Below are 17163 nucleotides of genomic sequence, written 5' to 3' on the forward strand. Positions count from 1 at the left end.
AGGAGCTGTTGAATTAGAGGCCACAAACAATGAAGTCTGTAGGACAATCACTGTTGGACAAGTCAAGGAATGGCCAAGCAAAAAACATCTCTCTGCTAGAAAATTAACTGTAAAATATGCTATCTTGCATAAGATAGGGTCAGCCAACTGGGTACCAACAAACCACATCTCAACAATCTCTAATGCTCTTGGAAGGATAATATATGTTATTGGAACCAAGCTCAACTTTGATTATGGAAGGTTCATGTTTGAACAAATTATTAGACATGCTTCTACAAATGCAGTGAAGCTGCCAATTGCCTTTCCCTCAATTATTTGTCGGATAATTCTAAGCCAGCAACCTGGTATTTTAAGAACAAGTGATACCCCCAGTAGAAGAAAGCCTCCATTGTCAGTTCATTATAAGTTATTTAAAGGCAGTCATGTCAATGACATTGTCATGACATCTGCGATGAAGAAGCCTGGCTCTCAAGGTGGCCTGATTACTGAATTGAAAGAGACCTGTAAGGAATTAGAGACTGGGATTAGGGTGGCTAAGGCTAGGATAGAGGCTTTAGAGGTTCTAATTAATAGCTTGGAGCAAGGAGATATGGATAATGTTGGTGAAACCAAGGAAACAGATGCCCACACCTCAAGTGAGAGGTCTGATTCTCAAGACAAATCTAGTGGAAGTTCTGGATCTGAAGGTGAAGAAAACGCTAGCTCCTCAGACTGAGTTATGGTGATGATGGTCCCCCTGTTATAATGATGTGTGTTCTGGATGCTTGGATGCTTGGATGAATTGATGCTTGCTATTTAATGTTTGTAGTTTTTTTTTACAGCCTTGTTTGATGCCATGATGTAATTTTATGGCTCTTTGTGAGTTCTCTGGATTTCTGTTTATCTCGGCTCATGTAGCTGTGTATAATTATGGTTCTGTATCACCTGACATTTTGTTTTAACATTTTATATGTTATAACATCCTTTGTGACATTCTCTGTTGGACTGATTGACATTTATTTTGTCTAATTGGTCACCTTGGTCTATTTTGACTAAAAAGGGGGAGAAGTTAATATGTGGAGAGCTGCAGTTAATGTGTGGAAAGCTGCAGTTAATATGTGCCGGTGTAGCTAGCTAGGCTAAATAGATGACCGTTGTGTTGAACAGAATGATGTTCTGTGTTGTACAGGTGATGTTGAAGGAGATGTGAGATAGGGAGATTCTGAATGTTACAGGTGTTGTTGAAGGAGATGTCTGTGTTGAACAGACTTAGGGGGAGAAGAAACACATATGTGCTTAAAATGTGTTTAATGTGTGTTTATTACTAGTTGCTATTATAGATAGTAATTGTGTGGTTATTGCTTCTGCTGCTGCTTAACTGCTGATATGTTTTTACTCTTGTGAACAAATGGACTGATATATGTTTTAGCCAAAATTTTCCAAAGGGGGAGTTTGTTGGTTCTTGTGTTGGCAGCAATTTTGGTAAAACCTAGAGTGTTCACAAGTTGTCACATGTGTTGTCTTGACATAAGATATCATGTACCTGCATGATGTTTAAAATGTGATTATGCAGGATTTTACTGTGATGTTAGGCCCGATGTCATGACATTTGTATATAGAACATTCAATCTGAATGTTATGTATTATGTGATTGCGTTTTTAATGCTAATCTATGTATGATTGGTGAGATGGTTAAACACGTTATCAATTAGTAATTACAACGAGATTAACTTATTTTCTAAAGAGATCTAATCAACTGTCATGAGAAGATATGAACGGAAAATAGTTTTAGGGTTTTATGATGTCCAAACCCAGCCAAATGCTTCTATAAAAAGGACATGGAAAACCTGATTTGATACACAAGAAATAACGAACGAAACATTGAGAGAGAATAATGGTTTTAGTCTTGTGTGGTCGTGTGAATTGTAAGCCATTCAATTCATCCATAAATGATTGAATTGGTCTGATTTTTGAGTTATAATTTGTCACTCTAAGATTTTAAGCATGAGTGTGTGTCTACTTGATTGAAGCTTTTAAGTAAGATCAAGTGTGTGTCTTTGAAGAGTGTCTTCTTTTCATTGTAATTCTTGTTTTATATCACTGCTGTGATTGAGGGGGAGTGAGTAGGGTCTCTTATCTAAGAGTTCTTAGGTAGAAGTCACACGGGTAGAGATTAGGTGAAAAGACTGTAACTTGAAGTTGTTTACTGAGAGTCATTGAACTGATTCTATTTAGTGGATTTCCTTCCTGACTTGGTAGCCCCCAGACGTAGGTGAGTTTGCACCGAACTAGGTTAACAATTGCTTGTGTCTCTTGCATTAATGTTCTCTATCTTTTATCCTGTTTGTATTTTTCAGATATTAGTGTTGTGACATTACCTTCGACATCTCATATCTGATACCAGAATTTCACCTTGAGGAGGCCAAAATGATACTTACAACAGATGAACTCACACAAGAAAATATGCTAGAAGGTATGAATTTGAGATGTAATAAATAGTGAAGGAAGCATGACTATTTATAGTGTGCCTTCTGAAGATATGGCCATGCATTTCTGGAAAACATTAAATGTAGATTATACTAGTTGAAAATCAAATCAAAATCTTTCTAGATTGAGTGTGCCAATCGATTCGCTAGGGTCTCCAATAGATTGGTTTTCCAGATATTTCAGGATTTTGTGTGTTCTTCATTAATACTAGGATTTGATTTTCTTGAGGCACAAGTTTGGCTTGGATTTGATCTAAAAATTCTCATATTATCATAACATATTCCATATAAAGCCCATTGGTTCTCAATTCAAGCGACTACTTATCCATAGTAGACACCGAGGTACCTTCGTGTCCAAGCATCACCACCTAAGTCATTTTCATAATCTAAGTTATCTTTCTAGTTCATTCACCTAGTTACAAGCCTAACTTTACCTCACTTTTCAACATAGTTAGTTCAACCATTTTGCATTCAAGGAAATTAACAATTTATGGTATAGTTCATAACATAATCATAAGAGTTCGTCACATCTCATCAAGCATTAATAAACATACATGCATGATTTTACTTCATAGAAGGATAAAGCATTGGATTATCGATGACAGTTCCTCCTTTGGCGAATTTAGCAGAAGACTGATTATGGGCAGCATGGAGACTCGCTTAGCGAGTGGATACCTTTCTTAGAAAAAATGACAAAACAAACCCAGTGTGAAATGTGAACATGGATGAGGAAAGCACAATCGCACAACACAAAACACCTTGATGCACCATCAACACACCAAATAACATATTATAGCATAACAATCAAACAAGCAACAAGTAAGACATGTAAAGATTCCAATTTCCACATGATCATGTTAAGAAAACATAACCCTAATGATCAGTCACCAATTATGCTAGACATTCCACTATTTAACCGTAAATAAGTCAGGTAAACTGTGTAAACTGAAGCATTTTTAGTTAGATATAAGCTCAATTCTATAATATTAAGTGTGTTGTTACTAATGAGTTTCTTGAGGATATTTTACACTTTTGGGTGTGTTAGCAGGTAAAAAACTAGTTTGGAAGCTCAGGGAATCAAACGTCAGATGAGAAATTGAGCCCGAGCAAGAAAACGGAAGAAAAAATCAGTTTTCTGGAGAACCTGCTGTCCATACGCGTATGGCCTTACATGATACGCGTATGGGCCTTCCCAGTACGCGTAGCATACGTAAATGACCAGAGGGATGGAAAATTCAGCCAAAAGACAAGCTTCTGGTGATACGCGTACCAGTCTGGGCAATACGCGTACCAGTCTGGGCAATACGCGTACCAGAGGCTGTGTTACGTGCAGTACGCGTTTGAGACCAGCCAATACGCGTATGGGACAGCTCAATACGCGTATGGAGCACAAAATCAGGAAAAATCCAACTGAAGAGCTATTAAGAGGCCAGACCACGATTTTCCGGGGGTTGGACGTTTTTGAGAGAAAAGACGCGTTTTGAGGGCTGAAGACTCTACGAATATCAAAGGATTCATATATTCAAGAGTTTTCCGACTATTGAAGATTGATTCCTCACGAAATTCTGTAATGACAACAATATTAATCTTTGTTTTTATTTCTAGTATGAGTAGCTAAACCCCCCATTGCTAGGGGGGTGACCCTGATTCTGAATGTGACAGATTTGATGTTTATGAATGCATTGATTATTTCTTCTTTTCCATTGATTTGTTCTTATTACCGTTCTTTATGCTTTATTCGTCGGACCAACGAATGATGATTATTATGAATAGTTTAAGCTGGACCGCGATTATTCATTGACCTGGATAAGAACGTTGGATAGTAAAAATAACCTAGGACTAGGGATTTTCTATCTGACCGGTAATTCTTGATAATTGAATGTTTGAGTATGAACTTAATTATTTATGGACATAGTAATTAGGTTACATAATCAAAGGTCTGTTTACTAAGGACTTAGGAATAGATACCCTTGAGGACCGGAATTAATTTGACAGGAATATTGTCTTAGCCTTCATAAATTATATCTGTTACAGGAAGTTTCATTCACCGACCCTAGCAATCGTCTCTCATTTGTATCTCGTTCAACCTTTTCACTTGCTTTACTTATTTGCAATTGGTAGGAAAATTACTCACAACACAAAAACCAAAGGCTTTTGTCTAATTGAAACAATCTATAACCTCTGTATCGTCAAGCAGTCCTTGAGATCGACAAACGGGGAATTTCCCTTTTATTACTACAGTGAGAAAAATAGTACACTTGCTATTTTCCCATCAAGTTTTTGGCGCCGTTGCCGGGGACTGCCAAAGATAATAGAGTTTATTAAATTATTTTCAATTAGAATTTTGTTGCTCTGCTTCCAAAATTCTATTTACTGCTAATTTTATTTTTTTTATTTTTATTGTTATTATAACTAATTTCTTTCTAATCTGTGTATGCGAGGTAAGGCCTCAGCTGATTTTCATTTTGACGCAGAACCAGAGAGAACATTGCGTGCAAAGCTCAGAGAGGCTAGAAGAAAGAAACTGGCAAACTCTGACACCGAAGAACCGGCCACACCGAGAACACCAGTCTCTATTCACTCCGAAAAATCTGAGTCAGACACAGATTCACATCCAGACACTGTAAACATGGCTGCAGACCCACCCCCAGCGGAAAGACTTTTAGGTGACTATGGCAGACAGAATAACCCAGCAGTGCGGTTGACCATTGTTAACCAACCTGTTAATGTTGCTCACTTCCAGTTACACCCGCAAACTATCCGTCAGTTAGAAAGCAAACCTTTTGCAGGAAAGATCAATGAGGATGCAAACAAGCATCTGCAGAGGTTTCTGACTATGACTACATCCTTGAAAATTGATGGGCATTCTGAAGAGGCAAAGAGATTGGTCATGTTCCCATTCACGTTATCTGAGGACGCTGAGGAATGGTTCTATTCCCTACCCGCAGGAAGCATTACTACTTGGCAACAAATGGAAACATCATTCTTGAACGAGTATTTTCCTACTTCTGTGTATATTCGTAAGAGGTATGACATTGTGAATTTTAAACAGAAAGACGGAGAGACACTTGGAGATGCATACAAAAGATTCAAGAGATGTTTAGTTGCATGTCCTACACATAATCTGGATGAAACTGAACAAATGCAGAATTTTGTGAACGGGCTGAAGATGAAGACTAAGCAACTCATTAATACAGCTGCTGGTGGCTCATCTAATTTTTCAACAGCAACCGGTATCAAAAAGATCATCGAAGCTATTGCAGCGAATGAGCATTTGGAATTATATGACCGTACTGTGAATCAGCCGGAGGGAAAAATTGAATTGAAATTAGCAAATCAGGTAGTGAAAATGGAAGACCAGGTTGCTGCTGAGGTTGAAAGAAGATTGAAAGCTATGAATTTAGGTACCCAGACTGTTGCTCAAGTGCAACCGGTTCCAACAATGATTTGTGAGATTTGTAGTGGACCATACTTTACCATGCATTGTGTTGCCACTGCAGAACAGGTGCAAGCAATAAATTACCTGAGGAAGAATAATCCGTACTCAAATACTTATAATCCGGGGTGGAAAAATCATCCTAATTTCTCTTGGAAAGATCAGCAAGGTAATATTCAGAACCAAGGACCTCCACAACAACAACCACCGTACCAACAGCAACCTTACCAGCAACAAGTACCTAAGAAAGCGGATTGGGAGATTGCTATAGAGAAGATGGCAACTCAGAGTATGCAATTTCAGGAAGAAACCAGGAATAATCAGAAGAACACCAATGCATCCATTAAAAATCTGGAGATTCAATTGGGTCAGATAGCACAACAGATAACAAATTCCCAAACACCAGGCGCATTACCTAGTGCAACAGTGACAAATCCGAGGGAGCACAATAATGTGAGTGCGGTAACAACAAGAAGCGGGAAATCTGTTGAAGATCTTAAGAAGAAGGAGGAAGAAGAAGATCAATTGCTTGAAGTGGACCTGGAAATCTTAAAAAACAAGACACCACCTGAGGAAGAAAGTGTGACACTGCCGGTGGTACAAGAAAAGCTACCTGAACCAAAACCCATCATTAAGCTTCCATTCCCACAAAGAAACATAAAGAAGAAGCAAGATGAGAAAATTTTTCAGAAATTCATGGAGTTGTTCAGGAAATTAGAAATCAATATTCCATTCTCTGAGGCAATCGAGCAGATGCCTATTTATGCGAAGTTCATGAAAGACATCATCTCCAAGAAGCGCACCACTGACACTGACCCTGTTATATTAACTGAAACTTGTAGTGCTATTTTACAGGGTATGACGATTCCAGTAAAGAAGCCAGATAGAGGTTCTGTGACCATCCCGTGTACCATTGGAGATAGGTCTTTTAAAAGGGCGCTGATTGATTTGGGGGCTAGTGTTAGCCTTATGCCTTTGTCTATTTACAGGAAGCTAGGAATTGGAAATGTTCAAGATACCAGAATGACACTTCAATTTGCTGACCACTCAGTGAAGAGACCTTTTGGGGTGGTTGAGGATGTTCTGGTCAAAGTTGATAAATTTGTTTTTCCTGTTGATTTTGTAATTTTGGAAATGCCAGAAGATGAAGAGATACCTCTGATTTTGGGCAGACCTTTCTTAGAAACAGGTAGATGCATGATAGACATTGAGGGAGGTACCTTGACCCTAAAGGTATATGATGAAGAGCTCAGAATTGATGTCCGAGATACTATGAAACATAAAGAGGATAGGTGTACAAATCACTCTGTGGAAGTAATTGATCAAATAGTAACTAGCACAATGCAAAGACAGTTTCCTGAATTACCGTTGGAAAGAGTTCTTAGTCTGTCGGTCAGAGAGGATGAAGAGAATGATGATGAAACAGAAAAAGAAGTGCTTGCCATGCTGGATACACAACCTCTTTGGATGAAATCCAAACCACGCCGGTGGGAGGATCTGAGATCTGCACCAGAATTAGAAAATGAAAAGGTATGTAAACCAGGTATAAATTTTGAATTAAAACAATTACCTGTAAATCTTAAATATGTCTTTCTAGGATCTGGAACAAATTATCCTGCTATTATCAGTTCTGAGCTAAATGCAATAGATGAGGAAAAGTTGATACAGGTACTAAAGAAACATAAAAGTGCTATTGGGTGGACTATTGAGGATTTAAAAGGTATTAGCCCCACAGTATGCATGCATAAGATACTGATGGAGGATAATCAGAAACCAGTAGTACAACCGCAAAGGAGGTTAAATCCAGCAATGAAAGAAGTGGTAAGGAAAGAGGTTGTAAAGTTGTTAGATTCGGGAATGATTTACCCCATTTCTGACAGCTCGTGGGTAAGTCCAGTTCACGTGGTACCAAAGAAAGGAGGAACCACAGTAATTTTAAATGAAAAGAATGAACTGATCCCAACTCGCACAGTGACAGGGTGGCGAGTATGTATCGATTACAGAAGACTGAACACAGCAACAAGAAAGGATCATTTTCCTCTCCCTTTTATTGATCAAATGTTAGAAAGACTTGCAGGTCATGAGTATTATTGCTTTCTGGATGGATATTCAGGATACAATCAAATTGCTGTAGCCCCGGAAGATCAAGAAAAAACTGCATTTTAATGTCCTTATGGTATTTTCGCTTACAGATGGATGCCATTTGGGCTATGCAATGCCCCAGCTACTTTTCAGAGGTGTATGACATCTATATTCTCCGACATGCTTGAAAAGTATATGGAGGTGTTTATGGATGATTTCTCTGTATTTGGTTCTTCTTTTGATAATTGTTTAGCTAACTTGTCTCTTGTTTTGCAAAGATGTCAGGAAACTAACCTTATTCTCAATTGGGAGAAATGTCATTTCATGGTGCAGGAAGGAATTGTACTAGGACACAAAATTTCCCACAAAGGAATTGAAGTGGACAAAGCCAAAGTGGAGGTTATAGCCAACCTCCCACCTCCGGTGAATGAAAAAGGGATAAGGAGTTTTTTGGGTCATGCGGGTTTTTATCGCAGGTTTATCAGGGACTTCTCAAAAGTGGCCAAACCATTGACTGATTTGCTAGTCAAGGACAAGCAATTTAGTTTTGATAAAAACTGCATGGTAGCTTTCGAAACTTTAAAGAGTAAGTTGATCAGTGCACCTGTTGTAATCGCCCCCGATTGGTCCTTGCCTTTCGAAATAATGTGTGATGCAAGTGACCTTGCTGTGGGGGCTGTCCTAGGACAGAGAAAGGACAAATTATTGCATGTGATTTATTATGCTAGTCATGTCCTTAACCCGGCCCAAATGAATTATGCAACTACCGAAAAGGAGTTGTTGGCCGTGGTTTATGCTTTTGACAAATTTAGATCGTATTTGCTTGGTTCAAAAGTTATTGTGTATACTGATCATGCTGCGTTAAAGTATTTGTTTGCTAAGCAGGAATCAAAGCCGAGACTTTTGAGATGGATCCTCCTCCTACAGGAGTTTGATTTGGAAATCAAAGACAAAAAGGGGTGCGAGAACACGGTCGCGGACCACTTATCTCGCATGTCCCCAATCGAAGAAACGGAGGAGGAACATCCTATTCAGGACACATTCGCTGATGAGAAAATACTTGCTGTTCAGGAGATACCATGGTTTGCTGACTATGCCAACTATGTGGTAGGTGGGGTTATACCTGATGACTTTAATTCTCACCAAAAGAAAAAGTTTCTTTATGATTGCAGGTTATACCTATGGGATGATCCATTTCTCTATAAAAAGGGAGTAGATGGTTTGATCAGAAGATGTGTTCCAGAAAGAGAGCAAGCCGATATTCTGAAAGCTTGTCATAATTCGGAGTATGATGGACATTTCAGTGGAGATAGAACTGCAGCAAAAGTCCTCCAATCGGGTTTGTATTGGCCGTCGCTCTTCAAGGATGCAAATTCTATAGTCCGAGAATGTGATAGGTGCCAACGAATAGGTAATATTACAAAGCGGAATCAGATGACGCAAAACTCCATGCTAGAAGTGGAGCTGTTTGATGTGTGGGGCATTGATTTTATGGGACCGTTTTCGCCATCATCGGGTAAGAATTACATATTGGTTGCGGTCGATTATGTGTCAAAGTGGGTAGAGGCTGTGGCATTACCAACAAATGATGCTAAAGTGGTGGTGAAGTTCGTGAGGCATAACATCTTCTCTAGGTTTGGGGTACCACGGGCTTTAATTAGTGACCAAGGTACGCATTTTATAAATAAACTCTTGGAGAATCTGTTGAAGAAGTATAATGTCAAACATAAGATAGCCATACCATATCACCCCCAGACGAGTGGGAAAGTGGAAGTATCCAACCGTCAAATAAAGCAGATCTTAGAAAAAACGGTAAGTGCTTCTCGGAAAGATTGGTCAGTAAAGCTGGATGATGCATTGTGGGCATACAGGACTGCATTTAAAACACCAATAGATATGTCCCCCTATCAATTAGTTTACGGTAAGGCTTGTCATTTACCACTCGAACTCGAGCACAGAGCCTTCTGGGCCTCCAAATTCCTAAACTGTGATCTTTTTAAAGCTGGTGAATCCCGAATTCTTCAACTTCATGAGTTGGAAGAATTCAGGAATCAAGCTTATGAAAATGCCAAAATTTACAAAGAACAAACAAAAAAATGGCATGATCAAAAGATACAGAAGAGGGAATTTCGGGAGGGACAACTTGTACTGCTGTTTAATTCCAGGTTGAAGCTGTTCCAAGGGAAATTGAGGTCAAGATGGTCAGGACCGTTCGTCATTAACAAAGTACTTCCTTATGGAGCAATAGAGCTTAAAAATGAGAAGAATGGCGACACCTTCAAAGTCAATGGTCAGAGGTTGAAACCATACAATCCCGGTGAAGGGGGACCAATTGAAACTGTTAAACTCATCTGAGTATGAGGTGTCCCGTCGAGCCATGCGACGTTAAACGAAGCGCTGCTTGGGAGGCAACCCAAGGGAGGTTTGATTGATTTTGTCATTTTATTTTTCCCGAGTCAGTTTTTTTAAGAAAAATTTTTTTAAAATAGAAAAAAATAAAATTTTTGTGAAGATGAATCTGCCAATACGCGTATGGATCTCATGATACGCGTATTGGACAAAAAAAATGCACCCCTCTGGTGAAACGCGTATGATACGCGTAAAGAAGAAGAATACGCGTATGATACGCGTAAGGGACCAGGCCATACGCGTATCACATTATGATACGTGATCTGTTACGCAGATCACTTTTTGCACTTGTTTCAGCAGCGTATGATACGCGTATGGCATATTGATACGCGTATGGTACGCGTATGGGCATCAGATACGCGTATTGGCAGCGTATGATACGCGTATCAGTTTTATGGGCATGCTTATATAGTTTTTGTCCGTACGGACTTCATTTTCTCACTTTTTCGTTACGTGTTTTGTGCGTATTGCTGTGATTTTTCTCTGTTTTCTTCCCTTTCATTCAGTTTACAGTTCAATATCATGTCTCAATCACCAAACGAAGTCAACACATTCCGTACCACCTACCATGAAGATAGATATGAGCAAATCAAGAGTCGAAGCATGGTCGAAGAAAAACATTGGATGTATCAGAATGACACGTATCCAGAGGTCACTAATATTCTAAAAAGGCAGAAGTTGATCTACTTCAATGACAAAATCCAACCGGTTTCACTGGATCTGATCTGGGAGTTTTACGCTAATGCACTACGGGTAACATCCGATGAAGACGATCCCACAGGAAATGCAGCGTTCGTTTCATAGGTAAGGGGAAAAGTTATCAAATATGATGGGAAGACGATTAACAGTGTGCTGAAATGCAAATTCTATGATTCCGTTTGCCCGTTTGCCGAAATGAAACGGTCTGACAAGAACTACTGGCCATACACTGATATGAAAAACTCACTGATTAGGCCAGGTCACGATTGGGCTCCCACTTCAAAAATCTCTCCGGCGAAGATTATGGTAGTTGATCTAGCTCCGATTCCTAAGGCATTGGCATATTTCATTCATCATAATTTGAGCACTAATCGGAGCGGGTCGGAATTGATATCAGAGCGTGCCCTACTGCTCCATCAGATCCTGCAGTAGAAACAAGTGAATATTGGCCAGATCATCGCTGCTGATATGAATGACATCGCTCAGTCGCCTAAGAAATCCTTAGGCCATGCGACTGTGATTTACCTGCTTTGCAAGAAAGCGGGTGTTCCGGATTTCTCTGATTTGCTGATGTTGCGACCGGCTGCACCGCTGAACGCCCATTGGATGAAGGAGAGGACGGTCACAGATGATCCGCCCCGACCTCTGAGGCAACCACGAGACAGGGAGGGAAGCACCAGTGCTCCGCACCAGGAGGCTCAACCGAATGCAGCAGAGACACAGCCACCTCAGCCTCCTCCAATTGATGAGAACTCCAGAGAGTACCGGATGCAGATGTCACAGTTTTGTGTTATGCAGGACTTCTGCTTTCAGTATGGACTGTCAGGGAGAGTTCTTACTCATCAGACAGATCTGTGGGAGGAGGCACAGCGCTTTAGAGATAGATTCTCCGGACCGCCTCCAGCACCTCACTTTGGCCAGTTCACCTTTCCTTGGTGGAACTAGCCAGTTCAGATAGGGGGAGAGATTCCGCAACAGCCACCGCAGCAGCCACGACACCAGACACCACCTCAGCAGCAGCATACTCCGTCGGGCAACACAGAGACATTGACGCCTATCTCTGCCTTCGCACGAGGGCACACTATGTTGGATCCGACAGATATGATTAACTTTGATACCCATATGCAGGACGGTGGACAGAGTGATTGATTTTGATTATGTTTTTTTGTACTTTTGGTTTTCTTTGTGTAACTTTTGTTTTTTTTATTTATTCAGTTGTTAATTTCTGTTGCTTTGATGTAACCACCTATTATAGGTTGGCTTATTCTAATGAATTTGATTTGGTTTACCTCCAGTTTCCTGTTTATTTCATTAGATACGTGACTATGTCTGGCTATTGGTTTTCTTGATCATTTACACCAGCTACTTGGGGCGTCCTCTCTTTCAGTCCCCTGACTGTAGATACTGTTGGTTATGATTGGACGCATTGGTTAAGATTAACATCAGAACCACGAGCATGGGCTTTGAACTCAGAGGTAAGATAGAACAAGTCAGCTTAACCCGTCCTGGTGAGATCATAAAAAGCCAAACACTTATCATCATATGAGAGATATCAGGTATGTCTTTATCAATCTTGGTTTGCGTACGTTCTTTTGTTATTATTAGCTGTACGAATACACACTCTGAGGCATTTTTTTTGGTTACCACACCTAGAGCCCTTCTAGCCATCCCATTATTATTATTATCCATTGTTTTACCCTGTTGAGCCTATTAATCATTTATTTTTTATATATCCTTTTTTTTTTCTAAAGCCATGATCTTGTACCCATCCTACCCTGTTCAGAGTATGTGAGAATTGATTTCATCTCTACATTTCTATCTAAGTTTGGGGTTGTTGTTGGAATAGCAACCTTTAAGTTTGGGGTAGCTTTGCAGTACATGAATAGTAAGTGAATGTCGTATAAAAAAAAAAGGAAAAAAAAAACAAACAACAACATGAAAAGAAAAGCAAGAGAAAAGCGAAAAAATAAAAGAACAACTTTTGAAAGATGCTACATTCACTATAGATAAAAGGAAAAGAGGATTGCATAACCCTACAGGAATAATAGAAAAGAAACGTAGTGAGAGAATGATTTCATGTACTCTGAACCAAAAAAAAAAAAAAAAAAACAACCCTTGTTCCAATGTCATGCCCTACCTAAACCAAAGCCCCGTTACAACCCTAAAAGACCTCAAATAGTGTGTGTGATTGTACATGTTGATAGGATGAGAGAATGTATTCAAACTTCTGATTTGATATTGCATATTGTGATTTGAGAGTGATAACACTTTAACCCAGAGAAACTTGGTGAGAGTGTGATATAAGCTGACAGGTAAAGTCATATCTCTGAGGGAAAGAGTTTCTAGCTCGTTGGCTATGTGGAAGAATCAGAAAACCTGAAAAACATCAAGAGGTCCAGTGCGAAAGATTTCAGCAGTATTGTGGTAAGAACTGTTTTACAGTAAGTTTGGGGTGACATGATCTTTGATGGTAATAAAATGTTACTTGAGGACAAGCAACAAGCTAAGTTTGGGGTTGTGATCAGTCACCAATTATGCTAGACATTCCACTATTTAACCGTAAATAAGTCATGTAAACTGTGTAAACTGAAGCATTTTTAGTTAGATATAAGCTCAATTCTATAATATTAAGTGTGTTGTTACTGATGAGTTTCTTGAGGATATTTTACACTTTTGGGTGTGTTAGCAGGTAAAAAACTAGTTTGGAAGCTCAGGGAATCAAACGTCAGATGAGAAATTGAGCCCGAGCAAGAAAACGGAAGAAAAAATCAGTTTTCTGGAGAACCTGCTGTCCATACGCGTATGGCCTTACATGATACACGTATGGGCCTTCCCAGTACGCGTAGCATACGTAAATGACCAGAGGGATGGAAAATTCAGCCAAAAGACAAGCTTCTGGTGATACGCGTACCAGTCTGGGCAATACGCGTACCAGTCTGGGCAATACGCGTACCAGAGGCTGTGTTACGTGCAGTACGCGTTTGAGACCAGCCAATACGCGTATGGGACAGCTCAATACGCGTATGGAGCACAAAATCAGGAAAAATCCAACTGAAGAGCTATTAAGAGGCCAGACCACGATTTTCCGGGGGTTGGACGTTTTTGAGAGAAAAGACGCGTTTTGAGGGCTGGAGACTCTACGAATATCAAAGGATTCATATGTTCAAGAGTTTTCCGACTATTGAAGATTGATTCCTCACGAAATTCTGTAATGACAACAATATTAATCTTTGTTTTTATTTCTAGTATGAGTAGCTAAACCCCCCATTGCTAGGGGGGTGACCCTGATTCTGAATGTGACAGATTTGATGTTTATGAATGCATTGATTATTTCTTCTTTTCCATTGATTTGTTCTTATTACCGTTCTTTATGCTTTATTCGTCGGACCAACGAATGATGATTATTATGAATAGTTTAAGCTGGACCGCGATTATTCATTGACCTGGATAAGAACGTTGGATAGTAAAAATAACCTAGGACTAGGGATTTTCTATCTGACCGGTAATTCTTGATAATTGAATGTTTGAGTATGAACTTAATTATTTATGGACATAGTAATTAGGTTACATAATCAAAGGTCTGTTTACTAAGGACTTAGGAATAGATACCCTTGAGGACCGGAATTAATTTGACAGGAATATTGTCTTAGCCTTCATAAATTATATCTGTTACAGGAAGTTTCATTCACCGACCCTAGCAATCGTCTCTCATTTGTATCTCGTTCAACCTTTTCACTTGCTTTACTTATTTGCAATTGGTAGGAAAATTACTCACAACACAAAAACCAAAGGCTTTTGTCTAATTGAAACAATCTATAACCTCTGTATCGTCAAGCAGTCCTTGAGATCGACAAACGGGGAATTTCTCTTTTATTACTACAGTGAGAAAAATAGTGCACTTGCAAGTTCAAGTCATTTTGGTGCCATTTCATCAAGTGGTTGAGGCTCAAAATCATCTGTGCATGTTCAAGTCATCTGTCAACCATAAAAGTCAACTGCAAGTCAACTGAGGGCTAGGAGATGGAGAAATGGTTTGAGGCACTTCATTCATGTCCCAAAGAAGGTTATTCAACATGTCAAACATCTATCTTGGAGATTTTGAAGCCAGATCAAAAGTTTCCAAAAATGGAAAGTGACCTGTAATTTCAAGTTTCCAAAAATGGCAAGTTTTTGGACCAACTTCAACTCAACTTTCCAACATCAAAGAAGCTTCAAATTAATTTTTGTCCAACATGAAAGTTAAATATCTTTCTCTCCCATTTCCAAAAAGTCCAAGATCATGAATTTATGATGAATGGTTAAGGAGTTATGATCAAATCATTGCAAAGTGTGCTTGAAATTCAAATGGCCATATCTTTTGAACCAAGACTCCAAATTTGGTGGTTCTTTTTGCAAAATGTTTCTCATGTCATGTTTTTTCCAAATACCTCATCACATTGCATGAATTGTTATCACATGGTCACTTGTTTATTCATGAAAATTTTGGAGGAAAATTGCAAAAATCAAATTTGGTTGATCACATGCATGAAATTCCAATTCCAATGTGTGCATGGAGTAATTTTGAGTGAATTTGGGCCTTGATGTGCACTGTTCACGTGTACATCTCATGCATGAGGTGAAAGTGCAAATTTGTGCATGCACCTTGTAATCTCTTAATCCTAATTAGTTTTGGCTTAAGTGTGATTTCAGATTCATTAACAAGGCATATAAAAGCTTAATCACAACTGTTTCATTCATAACACACATTTTTAGATCTAGATCTTGAATTTTGATCAAAATTTTCTCTCACAAAGAACTTCCAAATTCTTCACACAAACACTCATTTCCTTGCATAATTCATGATCATGGAGTGGTTTTGAGTAAGATTCAACGTGCACTTTGAAGAATTCGTGTCAGATTCAACCATGCTTGAAGCTTGAAGGTGTTAATGGAGCTTTCAAATTAAGCTGGATTCACACGTGTTTGAGCTTCCAATTCTTCATCAATCATCTCCACAAGTATTATAGAGGAGCTTTGGATCATTTGAAGCCTTGGAACGTGCAAAACAAGAACCTGCTCTTCAAGAGGTAGGATTTTCGACCTTCATAATTCTTCAATTCATGAGCATATTCGTGTAGATCTTTGTTTGTTGAGAACTCTGAGCCAAAAATCGTGTGAAATGGAGCATTATTGACTGAGTTATGTGCATTTGAAGTTTTGCATCCAAAAATGTTTTTGCACGATTTGAACTTGTTATGATGTTTTAGAATGAATTGTTAGTTGATCTATGATGTACATGGAATAAGGATTTGAATGATATAAAAATCTTTGAGTTTTGGAAATTTCTGGAATTTTCTGGAATTTGAGTATGAATGTTCATCTTCTTCCTCATGAAGAAGATGAAGATCATCATTTGTGTCGGTTTCTGCATGCAATAGCGTCGATTTTCTGGAAATAGCGGCGGTTTTCTGGAGTTTCACATGCAGGCTTAGGGTTTCAGACCAAACGGTGTCGTTTGGTACTGGCGCGCCACTTTTGAATTGGGACACGGATCGAATCTGGCCGAGCGCAATAATTCAAATTGTTTCATTCTTTTTCATGTTTCCCTCCAAATCACATGCCATGCTTCATATGTCTTTTATTTTTTTCTATCAACTTAGAAAATCCATATGAAATTGAAAAATGCATCAATTCATCTCCAATTTTTTGCAAAATGATCCTTGTTTTGTCTAGTTTTTAATGATGATGAGTTTGAAAGTTGTGCATGGCTGGAATTTTATTTGCTCTAGGTTAATTGATCATAGGTGCATTTGTGACATTGCCTTACTCTTTCTATCATGAAATGCTTGTTTTTAATCCAATGGACATTAAATTTTACATGCTGATTCTAGACACATTGCTGGATGTTTTAGGCTTGGTTTGGTATTTTTCTCATGTACCAATTCTGTTTTATGCTTGTGTTTGCATGGTGTGACAATTTGTGTCACACCTTTGGATGATCAACTTGTTCAATTTGATTTCCATGCCAAATGACCTCTAATGCTTCTGATTTTTTGTATGATGGATGTTTTGGATATGTTGACTGCTCATGAT

This window comes from Lathyrus oleraceus, chromosome 1 (genome assembly GCF_024323335.1).
Source record: "Lathyrus oleraceus cultivar Zhongwan6 chromosome 1, CAAS_Psat_ZW6_1.0, whole genome shotgun sequence".
NCBI classification, from domain to species: Eukaryota; Viridiplantae; Streptophyta; class Magnoliopsida; order Fabales; family Fabaceae; genus Lathyrus; species Lathyrus oleraceus.